We start from the raw sequence: 8779 nt of genomic DNA on the forward strand, positions 1-8779 counted from the left end.
CTCTCTCTCTCTCTCTCTCTCTCTCTCTCATCCCGCCTGCGCCACCACTTTTGGCCACTCATTAGTAAGCCGGCCGTACGATCGCCTAATTAAGCGCACGAGCGACTACTTCTCTTTCGGCCATTAATGCGTTGACGAGACTTCCTTTTCTTTCCACTCAACGATCGTTCACGTGGTCGGATACGACCTGGCGTGTCTCGCTGAAGAAGAGAAGCCGAGTTCTCGCGGATAAGGTCTTTTATTCTCTCAACGCTTTCGTATTCTACGCGTCGTACATTGGCGTTCGAGTTTTCGAAATGGACCTCGATAATGAAAGTAGGTTCCTTCAACGTGGCTTAAAGTTTTACGAATACTTTTGTGTGCGTGCGTACATGCGCGCGACCCTTTGTCAGTCTACATAGAGAAAATAGCCGAGGCGATATTATGTATTTTCATTGAAAGGATCGGTATGAAAAGAAGAATTGAGTTCATCTCGTTCTTATTTTCTTATTTGGATTCGTGCTGATGCGCTGCCCCTCCTCCTTCCTCCCAGCCCCTCTTTAATAAAGATTCATTTATGTCTTATCATGAGAATGATAAAGCTTAATTATACAAAAGAGGAGATGATAGTACAATAATTGATAGTGGGAGTGTCATGATGACAAAAATGTTGAATATTCCGTAAATCGGTAAGTTTCTACAATTTGTTCTCCAAGTGGCATTCAAGGACCGAATATTAGGAAGCACAAAGAAAGCCGAAACATCGTGATTCGAGGGCTGATTTTGGCTTAGCTCAAGCACTTTAACTTAATCTCTTAGCTTCGGCAAATGAAATAAATGCAAGACAAATTATTAGGCGCGATAAATTATTCTTCTCCTCAGTCACAGATCCGTTTAATAAATAATACCGCAGTTCTGCTTAGCCTAATCAATGTATTAATTCAATGTTCGGTAGGGTCAGAAGTTCGATACTTGGATGCGTAATTATTGAATTCCATAATAATATCGAGCGATGCCATTGGAGTGGCAAATTTCCTCATTTATACGATCGGGGCGAGGCGATCGCTTTGAAAATTTGAGAAATATCGCGCACGTGGAAAGGACCTCGCCTCGTAACCATCACCCTCTTACTCCCGTCACGTTCTCAAAGTTTTCGAGGAATATTGATTTTCGAACGCTCGAATAATTAAGAACGATATTCGAACCGCGGGGTTAAATCACCGTGTAGTCGTGTAGCTTGGGGCATGTTAAATGATAATAGAGCGTGCGTGACAGTGCCTAGAGATATATCGCATTTCATTATTCTAATCTCGTTGCCGACAAGCATTGATCGTTTAATCAAACTGTGGATAAATCATCGACTTCAAAGACAAAGTTATCGCTGCCTAATGGGATGTTGCGCCGCGCAGCTGTGATTATTGGCTTCGAGAATCTAGAGCGGGAGAGAGAGAGAGAGAGAGAGAGAGAGAGAGAGAGAGAGAGAGAGAGAGCACAGTGGAGGTCAAGCCGATTGAGAGCCAAGGGTTTTGCAATTATGACGATAAATGCTCGTCAAGTGCTTTTCAATTGGAAGAATAACTCACCCCGACTGAAATGAAAATGTATTGCTGTTTCCCTCGAGTGCTCGCCCGTGGAATTGCCGGAGCTTTCGGCGGCCTTCGAAAATTAGATCCTCGGGCATTCATACAAGCGCTCGTTATTTCAATGATAACTTCCTGGCGATTTTCCCTACCTTTCAAATACTTTCTTATTCTTATAACGTAGACTACCATTTTTTCATTTTTATCGCTCTTGGTTAGTTGTACGTCGGATAATGTATTTCGTATACGTGTTTCATCAGCCTGAGAAATGCTCTCTATTTAATAAAGAGCACGTTTTTATTTTAAAAAGAAAATGCCGTTCTCATAACTGAAATATTCGATTCACTCGCTATTAAATTAAAAGAAATTTAGTCTTTATTAACTCGTACTCTCCCGTTTAGCTTCATTTTTTTCTTTACACCCCCAACAGAAATGTAAAACACACTTTTTTAACATAAGATCTTTTCAAATTTTAGAGAATTGGCGCTACATTGTAAAACTCTTTTTTACCCTCATTATTTATTCTTTTGTTTTAAACTTCGCTGCCTTAATATACGTTCATTATTGTAAATTGTAAATTTGCGATTTTTTTTTCTCCCCCAAATTGGGTTAAAAGAAATAGGAATTATTGTTGATTGGATAAAATAATGGCTGAGTATTAAGAGCACTAATGTGAAAGTTCGGTTTAATCCTCTTTAGGTATGAACCTTCGAAAGGGAATGAGGTAATATTCACGTATCACGCTTTTTTTTAGTTTAAGAAAAAGTATAATTAAAATATAATTCAATAAATGACAGAATTATGAGCCCAATGCAGTTAATATACTTCACGCTTTAAAATAGGATAATGCATAGTAGGCAAACGATATTTTTTATACAGTTTTCCGAGTTACTAAGTTAATTTTCGTTAAGCGGAAACTCGGGAAACACAGTTTTAAGCATTACACGCATCAATTTTCTCATCGTATAGATATGCAACAATACTACCATTACTGCAACAACTAATAATAATAATAATAATAATAATAATAATAATAATAATAATAATAATAATAATAATAATAATAATAATAATAATAATAATAATAAAAACAACAACAGTAGTAATAGCAATTTATTATGATTAATGTTATTGTTATTATTAAAAATAAATAAATAAATAAATAAAAAAAATAAATGAAAAACAAAATGAAAAAGAAAATAAAACCAATATCAGCGGTAACAATAACGATGATAATGATAATAATTAATAAGAATTGCTGCAAAAGCAACAAGAGCATCAACGATTATATATAATAATTATAACAATGCCGTTAAATTTAATAACAACAATGGCAATAATAGCAGTGGTAATTGTTATTATTACGACAATGGATAATGGATAAGTATTGAGCTCGCCAGGTGAGAACGATAGTCGAGCAATATTTATTAAAAGTCATGTAACGTCGCGGATGTAACGGCTAATAGGAAGAGTAAATGAATCTTAAAACTCGTGTGATTGTAAGCCACACACCGCACTTAATATAAATTTCATGGCCAAATCGTAAAAGATTTCGCCGACATCAGCTCGTGAAATTAAATATTCCAGGCCAAGTTTTTCTCCGTCAGCTCGACTCAAGTCTGGCAATGGGAAAAGGGGAAAAGGGAGACAGCAGGTAGGTCTCTTTAAAAGAAGAAGCAACTTGCCAAGGAAGCGCCGATCTACCCTTATAAAACAAACAGTTCAATCAGACGGAATAGCCGCCCCCTGGCAAACGCAAAAAGTAATTTACCTTCTCAGACGACCCGTGAAACTCTCTCGACGATAAAAGGAAGGCGTTCACCAGCTAGGCTGACACTCGGAGAGCATCGGCCCTCGTCCAGCTTGCCATTCTTCCTCAGCCAGTCGCCGAGAGATAAAGATCGTGTACCCGAGCCAAAAGGACAGAGACGATATTATACTTTGCAATCGGGCGAGTCCAGCAGCCCCGAGGACGCTCACTCCCGGGACGATACTCTATGGCTTCTATAAATAAGCGGCCAAGCGACGGTGGCGGTTACGTTGGAGGTGATCCCGTCCACCACTCTCATAGCTTCTCTCTCGAGGACCTCGTTGGCCAGCGCGCTAAGACCTCCCGGGCGCACGTGTCATGCCTCCCCCTCGGCGAATGCCACCGAGCACGTGGGCGATTATCGTGGGGCGCGCGACTTTACGAATGGACCACCGTCGCATGTGGCGCGTCGCGCACGACTGAGGACCGACCGAGAGCACCGACGACTTTCCACCATCCTCCCGGCGCGATCCACCCCCACCACCGAGGCTGTCGTGCAGCGCGGGCGGCAATCTCTTGGATGCCACCCCGGGTGCGCGCGCGCTCGTCACGGGTCTCTGCCCCTCCCGCCCGCTCCAGCCAAGTCTTCCCTTCTTCGGCCCAACTTTCCCCTTGTCCTTCGTCTCTTCTTATTCTACCTCTTCTCCTTTTCACTCTGCTGTTGCCGTCGCTGTTGGTGCTGGTGCTGGTGCTGGTACGGCTACTGCTGCTGCTGCTGCTGCTGCTGCTGCTGCTGCTGCTGCTGCTTTTGACTCGCTTTCTTTGTACATACTTGGGTGATGCGCTGCTTTTTGAAATGTCGTATTTGCCTTCTTTCGCTCCGAGTGCTTTACCTCTTCTCGTTCGCCGCCACTCACACGCGCACACCCTCACACGAGCGTTCCCTCTCCCTCTCCCTCCTGGGCTAACACAACCCTCGCACCGCGGTTCACGCTATTCACCCGTCGTCCCTCGCTCATCACCCCCCTCGCCCCTCACGACCCTGCCCCGTCGTCGCACAACTCGGACCTCTTACGATCTTTTGTTTACTCCGCTTCCAAGTATGTCCTACTTAACGTAGCTTCACTCGTCCGCCTTTTGAACATATTAATATCTGCAATTAAAATGCCTTTTGCCATTATTGCCGTGTTTTACATGCTTAACAACGCACTTCTCTCGGGCTATTAAACGACTCCAATTGCCGACGAGCTCACTTGGAAAAAAGGACCCAAGTCTTGGCCATCGAGTATATTAAAATTTGCTCATTGTGCTTTTACAACTTCGTAGAAATTTAATGCGCGTCGAGGCATAATGAAAGTAATTATTAAAACATCGCTCCTACGACTCTAACTGTTACATATCATTTTTGCGCGATATGTAGACTTTATATAATAATGACTTTAATTTGCGAGATTTTTTATTAATCGAGCAACGAAACTCGGTAGGATCCGAAGTAAAAAAACAAAACAAAAACAAAAAGAAAACAGAGAGAGAGAGAGAGAGAGAGAATGAGAGAGTGAGAGAGAGACGAATCGAGATAATAATAATAATAATAATAATAATAATAATAATAATAATAATAACAATACAATATTACTGGATAACTTTTAAATTGGATAAATTTTCGAATTACTTACAAAGACCTTTAACTTTCAAATATTTTCCAATATTTTATCTATCTATAATTTCAGCTTCCTCGTTGTCTTCTTTTATTTCCTCTCCGTTTCTTCAAACGTGTTCTTTCTCGCTCGTGTGATGCTATTAGTTTTTATACTTGTATTTGTCTTTTTCTTCCTGCTATTTTACTTTCCTTAAACTTTTCCATTCTATTTTCCTTTCCCGTCTTGTTTACTCCTCCGTCGATCTTTTATATTTCTCTCTTATCACGGATCTTTTTCATCGCATTAAAATTTAATTGACATTTAATTGAAGGTAATGCCATTTTCTTGGTTAACTGCAGTTGCCGGCTTATTGTAAATATAAAATTATGTTATTAATTAGTTTATCGAGTTGTCTATCGAAGGCTCGTTCTGCTTAATGAAATTTCAGAGCCGAAAGAACAGATAATGTAATTATGGTTAAAGCTTCTCATAATATCTGTTTTTTTTTTGTTTTTTTTTTAAATTACGATAAAGGCACGTGTCATTTATTTAAACTACTCGTAATCCGTTCAAATAAAAGTATCCAAACTCTAAACAATATCACAGCCAACTACTTTTTAAGCAATAAATTACATTAATTTAGAAGAAAGTACGGGACACTTTCCAATAACTTTGTCCCGAGGTAGTACATATGCTCACACCTTAAGTACACTACGGTCTACCGTCTACCGTCCAGCTCTCTTTGAAAACTTCTTCCCGTAAATCAAAGATGAAAAAAAAAAAGAAGATAATAAAATTTTTACCTCATTTATCACCATTTACAATCATAGGATGCATTGTATTACGATTTGATCGATAAACTATTTTTTAAGAAAGTCATTTATCTAGATAAATAACGTGAAAGGAAGTGTTGGTCAATGCAGTCAACGATGCTTTCATTACGATTAGGAATATTTATAAAATTGGATTGAATTTCGTAAACAGTTTTCGTTCGTTTTTTCGTTTTTTTTTTTTTTTTTTTGCTTTTTCACCCATCTAACAAATAATTCTCGCATTAACGTCGCTGTAATTAATGTCCCGATAGTCCTTGCAGATAATTGCGCGAGTAGAGACGCGATAATCGACTGGCAATAGGAAAAGTGGACTGGACCACTTATTGGATACGGTTTGCCTGCGCTTTGGATAAAATCCATAATAAAGGAGGGAAAACTCGAAGACTAATAAAAAGGGCGCCCCATGAGTGCGAGAGAGGCAAATTCGTCGCGAGCCATCGAGTGCCGTCGTCGTAAATAAGAGCAGCGCAGAAAATGAAACAGAGTTGGCGACCGATTGCAAAAGGGATTTTTAATAAAGTGCCGCTCGTGCTCCCCGCCCTTTGTAAATATCCGTGGCATTTTTCTCATCTTATCCGCGTTTCCGGCGCAGACCAGGTGCTCGTGAGCGGCACAGGTAATTGCGCCGATGACATCCTAGCCCCCGGCCTCATTGAACCGAGGGTCGCCCATAAATATCGAGAGCAAGGGAGCAGGAGAGAGAGCGAGAGCAATAGATATCGATAGAGATAGAGATAGCGATAGAGATAGAGATAGAGATAGAGATAGAGATAGAGATAGATAGATAGAGAGAGAGATAGAGATAGAGATAGAGATAGAGATAGAGATAGATAGTGTGCGAGTGTCTGCGAGAGAGAGAGAGAGAGAGAGAGAGAGAGAGAGAGAGAGAATAGAAGCGTCGCTCAGCGTGAAAGCTGTCTTTTCAGCGTGTCGGGAGCGATGCATCGTGCATTGTGCCTTATTGACTGTCCGCTCAATGAATTTCGCCTCGGAGAGAGCAGATTTTCAAAGCTTCGCCGGTGTGGTAGGGGTCGTGAGGGGAAGGGGGGTGGGGCGGGAGAGGTTGAGCTCTCATCCTCGCGTTCGTGAACATGTCAAGGCAGTCGGAAAATCTTGGACTAGAGAGGATCCCCGACTGTGCGCGGCTTCGCTCTATTTTTCAGTCTGGTTTGGGATCCGTTTTATGTAATCCTGGATGCAGTTCCTACCCGCGTTAAAGTGTCCATTGTGCGAGCGTGTAATTTTTAGTCTCGTGTATATGTTTGTATGGTTGCGCAAGCACCCAATTATTCTTATGCACACAACTCGTGTCCTTTACTTTGGTTTCATTTTTTTTCTTCTAGTTTATTTTACTTGTTGTTGTCGTTGTTCTTGTTTTGTTTGTTTGTTTGTTTTTGTTTTTGTTTTTGTTTTTTTTTGTTTTTTTTTCTGTCTTCATATTGATTATACAAATGGTCGTAATAGATGAAAGTATCGCTACCAATATCCCCTGACCAGCGTTTCATCATCTTCTCGTTCTCCTTATTATGATTCTTTAAGATTTTGCCCAGCAAATATAATAAATTATTCAGGTTTAAAAAATATCAACCTTATCAGTGCACGAACGCGCTAAATTATTCAAAGGACTAAGAGTGCATAAGCAAGAAGAAACGAAGAATGTGAATTAAAAAATGCAAAATCGAGAGACAAGCCAGGCTCTCGTGCAGCTTACATACAAAATAAACTTTTTACATAATTGAAAATTAGAACTTTATTCCGACTTATCTTATGATGCCTTGTATTATTTCATATTGTAATTGGCTCTGTGAAGGTAAACATCTGTAATTACATTTGCCGTATTAAATATTCAGTACTTTAATAAGGGCGAGAGTCAAGGCGCGTATTTAAAAATGATCCGTAGTAAAAATCTTTACGATACCACCTCGTCTCGGTTTTTAATGCTAAACCATCTTATTGACTTGGAAAAGCTAGTTTCCTTATTTCGGTTGATCTATCGTGATTTTATTATCGCGCGCATGGACATTAGGCGAATTATACCTTCTCTGCCAAATAGCCTGTAAAATAATGCCGGTGCTATTACTTTAAAAACTACTCGAATGTATGTATCCACATGCATCAAGATGTCAAAGAGGGTTTGCCAAAAAGATTCTTATCTCGAATATACAATGTCTGAACGACTCGGAGGGAAATAAAATGATACCAATAGGGGAGGAGGGACTGAAGTAGTTCCGTCAAAGCCTAAAGCACAGTTGTATCAAAGTATTTTCTCGCTATGTAACTTTAGTCACTCCTGGTGCTCTAAGCACGCCCAAAACTTAAGTAAATGACAACGTGCAATAATAGAAGACAAAATTTCAAGTTGAGGCTGCCGGCATGTAAGATTATAACTTGGGCAACTTGTTTCTTTTGTATTAATAAAGTTTGATGGCTTTTAATAAAATGTATTATTTACTTTGTAATAAAGAAATTCACGAATGCCGTAAATCAGTGCGAGCGAAGGGAATTCCATAAACTTACAATTGGGGAACGTTAATAATTTCAGTTTTTTTTTTTTAAATATTCTCCACTTGCCTTATATTTATTGTTAAAAATATTCATTTATCCGTCTATTTATTTCATTTATCGGTCGATTTACGATATACGATGATTTACGAAGTATAGATTGTACTTTAATCGTTAGGTGGCTCGAATTTTCAAGCAATTAACTTTTTGTTTAATGACGCATCCGAGCGTTTAAAACATAATGTGTATTTCCCTTATTTATAAATATCCATTACAATTCGCATAACATTCGCATAACGTTCGTATAAATTACATTGCGAAGGAATAACAAACTTCTTAGATCATTGTTAAAATCTTTTCACATTCATCTTGCCCGTTACTCGATTAATATTATTTAAATGTAGCAAAATATCACGCTTATAAATGTGGACAGAGCATGGGCCGTACAAATCTATTCTAGTCGTCCGTTATAACTTGATAAATGCCGATCATTTT

At 39.4% G+C, this 8779-nt stretch overlaps 1 protein-coding gene across 1 annotated transcript in view; it reads right to left on the bottom strand.

Moving 5' to 3' along the window:
- The window catches only part of LOC105362401 (uncharacterized), an 84183-nt gene extending 80552 nt beyond the window's left edge, over nucleotides 1-3631 (bottom strand). Inside the window, exon 1 of the mRNA XM_011499841.1 lies at nucleotides 3331-3631. The gene's annotated coding sequence lies outside the window, so the exon portion shown is untranslated. The remainder of the gene's footprint in view (nucleotides 1-3330) is intronic.
- Nucleotides 3632-8779: the final 5148 nt, after the last annotated feature.

The sequence above is a fragment of the Ceratosolen solmsi genome, unplaced genomic scaffold (assembly GCF_000503995.2).
Source record: "Ceratosolen solmsi marchali unplaced genomic scaffold, CerSol_1.0 scaffold35, whole genome shotgun sequence".
Classification (NCBI taxonomy): domain Eukaryota; kingdom Metazoa; phylum Arthropoda; class Insecta; order Hymenoptera; family Agaonidae; genus Ceratosolen; species Ceratosolen solmsi.